General features: G+C 45.9%; 1 long non-coding RNA gene across 1 annotated transcript; it reads right to left on the bottom strand.

Moving 5' to 3' along the window:
* Positions 1 to 847: 847 nt before the first annotated feature.
* On the bottom strand, positions 848 to 5,862 carry LOC116533974. Its single transcript, XR_004261539.1, has 2 exons — positions 5,605 to 5,862; positions 848 to 978 (listed from the first exon to the last, which is right to left on the bottom strand). It is a non-coding gene; the product is annotated as an uncharacterized LOC116533974 (long non-coding RNA).
* Between the last annotated feature and the right edge of the window lie 1,121 nt (positions 5,863 to 6,983).

The following is a 6,983-nucleotide window of genomic DNA, read 5'->3' as shown; positions in this document are numbered from 1 at the left end:
GTAGTATGCCTGTATTTCCAGCTACACAGGAGCTTGAGGTAGGAGGATCACTTGAGCCCAGGAGGTCAAGTTTACAGTAAGCTATGATTGTACCACTGTACTCCAGCATGGGCAACAGAGTGAGACCCTGTCTCAAAAACAAAAAACAAACAAAACTGCAATGATATACCACCTGACACCATTAGGTTGGTTACTACATTAATTAAACAAACAAATAAACACACAAAAAAACCCAGAAAATAACAATTGTTAGCAAGTATGTGGAGAAACTGAAACCCTTCTGCACCATTGCTGGGAATGTGAAATGTTACATCCATGATGGAAAACAGTATGGTGGTTAATCAAAAAATTAAAAATAGAGGCCGGGCGCGGTGGCTCAAGCCTGTAATCCCAGCACTTTGGGAGGCCGAGGCGGGTGGATCACGAGGTCAAGAGATCGAGACCATCCTGGCCAACATAGCGAAACCCCATCTCTACTAAAACTACAAAAAATCAGCTGGGCCTGGTGGCGCGTGCCTGTAATCCCAGCTACTCAGGAGGCTGAGGCAGGAGAATTGCCTGAACCCAGGAGGCGGAGGTTGCGGTGAGCCGAGATCGCGCCATTGCACTCCAGCCTGGGTAACAAGAGCAAAACTCCATCTCAAAAAAAAAAAAAAAAAAAAAAATTAAAAATAGAATTACCCAGCAACTGAATTTCTGCACATATACCCTAAAGAATTGAAAGCAAAATCTCAAAGAGGTATTTGTACACACATGTTCATAGCAGCATTATTCACAGTAGCTAAAACATGGACGCAACCTGTATTAGTCCATTTTCATGCTGCTAACAAAGACATGCAAGACTGGGTAATTTATAAGGAAAAAGAGGTTTAATGGACTCACAGTTCCACATGGCTGGGGAGACCTCATCATCATGGTGGAAAGGCACATCTAACATGACAGTAGACAAGAGAAGAGTGCTTGTCCAGGGAAACTCCCCTTTATAAAACCATCAGAGCTTGTGAGATTTATTCACCATCATGAGAATAGCATGGGAAAGACCTGCCCCCATGATTCAATTACTTCTCACCGGGTTCCTCCCACAACATGTGGGAATTGTGGGAGCCACAATTCAAAATGAGATTTGGGTGGGGACACAGCCAAACCTTATCACAACCCAAGTGCTTATTGATGGATAAATGAATAAGCAGAATGTGATATAAACAATGGGATACTATTTAGCCTAAAAAAGGGAGGAGATTCTGACACAGGCTGCAACATGGATGAACCTTAAGGACACTGTGCCAAATGAAATAAGCCAGTTGCCAAAAATACAACTACTACATAATTCCACTTATATTAGGTAGTTAGAGTAGTCAAAATTATAGAAACAGAAAGTATAATGGTGGGTACCAGGGCTAGGGGAAGGGAAATGAGGAATTATTGTTTAATGGAGACAGAGTTTCAGTTTTAAAAGACAGAAAGAGTTCTACATGGATGGTGGTGATGGTTGCACATCATGAGTGTATTTAACACCACCAAACTATATATTTAAAATGATTGTTTGTAATTTGAAGTTATATGCATTTCACCACAATTTTAAAAAGTTGACAAAAAGACAGAAGTGAGGGGAGTAATTGTACTGGGGAGAAGGAGGAGGGCAGTTACTGGTGGGGGCTTTGGAGGACTTTTTGACACAGTGTTCTACTTCTCAAACCAAGTGGTAATTACACAAATATTGCTTTGTTTAAAAAAAAAAATGACCGTGGCTTTCTTCTTCCTAGAAGCCTGTGTGTTGCCCTCTTGTCTGGCATGCTTTGTTGATAGGAGCTGCCCCATGGGAGAGCCAGGAGCTGAGGGTGCCTCTGCCCAACAGCCCATGAAGCATAAGCGCAGATGCAGACTTCCCCAGGCAAGCCTTCAGATGAGACCACAGATGCTGTGCCAATGTCCTGATTGCAGTCTGATGAGAAGCCAATATGCAGAGGACTCAACTAAGCCACACCTGGATTTCTGACTCATGGAAATGGTGAAATACTGAATGTTTTTTAAGCTGCCAAGTTTTGGGGAATTTTGTTATGCCCCAGTAGATAACAAATAATACTATGTATAGAATCCTATGTTACTAATTTTATCTTGTGACTTTGAAAAAATAGATATTTGACTATTGCTTGACTTTTATCATTGTAATTGATAAGGCTGCTTTCATGATAACTGCTTTTGACGTAATCTGAGTGGTTTTCTTTTTCACTTTAACATTTCTTTTGTATTCTGTAGCTTTACTCCTAAATGTAGGAGTGTAGTTTCGTTTTTTGTCCCCAGCTCAAGTCTCACAGTGTTCCCGAATCTTAGGATTCACATTTTTCATCAAGTATAGAACTTTCTTAGTCATTATCTTTATAAATACTGCTGCTTCCTCATTCTTCTACTAATCATTCAGAATGGAACACTCATAGATGTTTGGGATCTCCTCATTCTGTCATCATGCTCTGCCTCACAGCAGAAGTAACTTCTGCATATATCACAAATTCAGTTTTCAGCTAGGCCTAAATTGCTTTTTAACTCGTCCATTGAGTTAATTTTAGCAAGTACAGTTTTGGGTTCTAGATATTCCCTTTAGCTCTTCAAAACTGCCTATTCTCCCCCCACTCCCTTGGAATCAAATTCTTGTTCATTTACTTCTTTTATTCCTGTAATTCTTAACCATGTAAACATGTTTAATTAATGTTCTCTTATTTGCTCAATTTACCTTCTGAAGGCCTTTGGTGGAGGAGTCCATTCCTCCTGTTCACACATCTGCTGACTTCCCTCCAAGTGGTTCTTTCTTTGCATGTTTTGTACTTTATGATTGTAAACTCATCTTCAGTGGGCTTTACGGGTAGGAATTGGAAGGGGCTAGATTGAGAATGTCTATGTGATTTTACTTCTATTACTGTGCCTGCTTCTGTCATGGGCTTTAAAGGTATTACTGGCCTGAGCTCAGGTTTTATATCAAGTTATTTGCTGCAGGGGTGGTAGGGCCTGGACTGTGCAACCTGTGAAAATTCAATACCTAGGCTGCGCATGGTAGCTCATGCCTGTAATCCCAGCACGTTGGGAAGCCAAGGCAGGAGAATCGCTTGAGCCCAGGAGTTCAAGACCAGCCTGGGCAACACAGCTAGACCTTGCCTCAAAAAAGAAAAATTCAGGCTGGGTGCAGTGGCTCATGCCTGTAATCCTACCACTCTGGGAGGCTAAGGCAGGCAGATCAAGAGATTGAGACCATCCTGCACAACATGGTGAAACCCGGTCTCTACTAAAAATACTAAAATTAGCTCAGTGTGGTGGTGTGTGCCTGTAGTTCCAGCTATTTGGGGAGGCTGAGATGGGAGAATTGCTTGAACCTGGGAGACAGAGGTTGCAGTGAGCCAAGCTCATGCCACTGCACTCCAGCCTGGCAACAGAGCTAGACTCCACCTAAAAAAAAAAAAAAAAAAGAAAAAAGAAAAAATCAATACCTGATGCCTAAAGAGGCTGTGAACCCTGATTATCAATTGTCAACAGAACTTTCTGTCTCACAGAACCACAACAGGCAAGCCAACATGGAACCATTGTATTGTCTTCCTGTTCCTGTGGGCACACAGCTACTCATTCACATCTCTCCTGAGGGTGTAGCCCTTTGAGTGCCTTTGTTCCAGTTCCTGCTTCATGTGGGTCCACGGAGGCCTCATCTCCTTTCCCATGTGAGTGTGGAGAGTTAGACCCTGAGGCTCCAGACCAACACTCTGCTGGGCAGCTGCCCTCGGGCTCTCACACTTCAAGACCTGGTTTTCAGTCTTTTGTTTGTCTCTGGCTCCTGTCACGTCCCTGACCTCCTTGTGAGCTCAGCTCTGCATTAAAAGTTTGCTGTTTCTATCTTGTGTTCACAAGCTCTGTCCTGGGAGGCTTTTGGGGTCACACCATCACAGGGAACGACAGAAGTGGAAATCTGCTTTTGCACGATTTCTAAGATGAATTTCTAGGCTTGTTTTCAGAGCATGTGCCATGCCCTCTGCTCTGGCCTGAATGACTGTCCCCTCCAACGTTCATGTTGAAGTTTGATTGCCATTGTGACGATATTAATAGGTGGGACCTTCGAGAGGTGATTAGGCCATGAGGCCTCTGCCCTCCTCAATGGGCTGGTGGGCTTGTTATAAAAGGAGGGTTCAGCCCCCTTCTCTTTCTCTCTCTTGCTCAATCATCCTTCCTCTTTGCCCTTCTGCTATTCTGCGATGTGACGTCGCAACAAGAAGGCCCTGACCCTTGACGCTGGACCTCCCAGCCTCCAGAGCCACGAGCCAGCAAGTTTCTCCACACTCTAAGTTATCCAGTCTGTAGGAGTCTGTTACAGCAGCACAGAATGGATGAAGACATCCTCTGTATCATTTTGCAATCCCACGAGACAGGCGTTCTTTTGCACTCATCGCATCACTGACGAAACTGGGCCCTGGAGGGCTTAAGTAACAAGGCAGGTCTGTCGGCTTCTGGAAGGCCTGTCCTGCTGCGGCAGTTCTCAGCTCCCCTGGGCCTCATGGCGCTTCACAGCTCGCAATCATCCTGCAGGGCAGATGTTATTTCTCTTCCCATCTCGTGGCTGAAAACCAAGCCTTGTGGCAGTTAAACAAGTTATGTGGCAGTTTTCAGCCATTGTACTAAAAAATATTTTAGGTAGAAAATGTGGTGGGTGTACGCAATGGTACACCAGTCAGCCTTAAAAAGGAAGACAATTCTGCCACGAATGACAATATGGATGGACCAGAAGGGCGTTAAGTGAAAAAAACAGGCACAGAAAGACAAATACTGCATGATCTCACTTACAGGTGGGATCTACAAAAGTCGACTCACAGAAGCAGAGGGTGGAATGGTGGTTACCTGGGGCTGGGTGGTGATGTAGGTCAAGGGATACATTTCAGCTCCATGGAGGAGTATGACCAAGGGATCTATAGTAGGACATGGTGACTATACTTAATAACAACGTATCTTGTGCTTGGTAATTGCTAAGAGAGTAGATTTTAAGTGTTCTCACCACCCCAAAAAACAAGTATGTGAGTTAATGCATGCTAATTAACTTGATTTAGCCAGTCCACAATGTATACATATTTTAAAACAAGTTGTAAACAACAAATATATACAATTATTATTTGCCAATTAAAATAAATACATTTAAAAATATTGTAGGTATTTGTCCATTTTTGTTTCAAATTTACTTGTTCATCATTTTAGTATGAAAAATTTCTTTTTTTTTTTTTTTTGGCTGGGTGCAATGGCTCACACCTGTAATCCCAGCACTTTGGGGGGCCAAGGTGGGTGAATCACCTGAGGTGAAGAGTTCAAGACCAGCCTGGCCAAGATGGTGAAACCCTGTCTCTACTAAAAATACAAAAAATTAGGGGGGTGTGGTGACAGGCACCTGCAATCCTAGCTACTTGGGAGGCTGAGACAGGAGCATCACTTGAACCCAGGAGGTGGAGGTTGCAGTGAGCTGAGATGACACCATTGTACTCCAGCCTGGGCAACAAGAGCGAAACTCCATCTTAAAAAATAAAAATGGCTGTTTTTTTTTTTCTGTGTGTATGTGACTGACAACCCAGTGGTTTCCTTTAGTACCTTATCAACATTTCCAGGCACTTTCTGTATTTGAGGTATGTGAAGTGATAGGGTGGCCCTTGTCTTGAGCATGACACTGAACATACAGGCCAATAAACTGGAGGCCTTTGGCTACACACCAGACGCTCTGGGTACTGAGGAGCTCGCCCCCCACTCTGTGCCAGGAAACGGAACGGTAGCCTGGGTGAGTTGGCAGAAGAGGAGGAACCAGACGCAGTGAACTTCCTGGTTTGTCCCGGTGTCAAGCAACTTGGGGAGTTTTTCTTTCACACGTGCCTGGAACAGAGGAGACTCACATAAATAGCTGTGTTGAATAAATAGAGTCCATTGACATTGAGTCACATGAAGCAGCATTCATCCATCTAAAACGCCAATGCTTCTTTAGGGTGGACTGAGTTTTCCCCCATGGACTGAGTTTTCCCCCAATACTAGGTTGTCCCATGTGATGGGCAAAAAGACTCCATGTGGAAACTGAGGCTGGCTGGGGGAACCCAGGCCTCTGGCATCCCCACCAAGGTGACTCTCCAGCAGCTCCCAAGACAGCCCATCATGTAGGGCAAACGCCAGGAGCCCCTCCTGTGTGCAGGTACACGGCAGGCTCAACCACAGGAGGCTAGGGGACAGGCACATGCTCGGCCAAACCCTGGAGGGCGGTGGGCATCTGTTCATCACAGGGGAGGACTGGAGGCGGGAGAGGCAGGCGGGCCTGCGGGGGTTGGGATGAGCTGTGCACATGGCTTGGCACACCCAAAGCTGAGGTTTCTCCTCAGGCAACACAGTCACATTTGGGTGTAGGAATCTCGGCTGGAGTTGCCCAACGTGGGGACCAGACAGCGCTGCAGCTGAAACCAAAGCTGGAGAACACAGAAGTTCTTGGAACAAGCCAGGACAGTGGGACGGGGTTGGGGCCAAGCAGACATGATAACGACGCACTAACGAGTTGTGCGGGGGGGGGGGGGGGGGCCTGGGGGAGACGCTGGATTCCTAGCTGGCCTGCATTGCTCTCTGGTTCTTAGCTGCCTGCGGAATTCCGGGGTGCTCTGCTCCAGCTACTTACGATGTATAAGTGTGCAGGAAGTGGATGCTGGAGAGGAACTGCTCTTCTGGACTGAGCTTGCTGCTCATGGCAGCCCCACCTACAGGGCCCAAAGCCTTATTGATGTTCCTTGCACCTTCTACCACGTGGTTGCCTCTTGAGCTCTGTAAGTCCACCGCGGAGCCAGGAATTTCTCCCCAGAAGCCTATTTTGTCCACCACCTCCCAGTAAATCACAACCTGACTCGCTGCAAAGGATAGAGTGTCTGGGACCCCCCTGTCCCCAGCTCCCCTGGGGGCAGGGGTTGGCACATTCCTGCGCCCGGCCACCTGCTGCCTCCTCC

Source organism: Sapajus apella, unplaced genomic scaffold (assembly GCF_009761245.1).
Source record: "Sapajus apella isolate SASKATOON/1434 unplaced genomic scaffold, GSC_monkey_1.0 scaffold85, whole genome shotgun sequence".
NCBI classification, from domain to species: domain Eukaryota; kingdom Metazoa; phylum Chordata; class Mammalia; order Primates; family Cebidae; genus Sapajus; species Sapajus apella.
The sequence above is the reverse complement of the archived record's forward strand: the minus strand, read 5'-3'. Positions and strand labels throughout refer to the sequence as shown.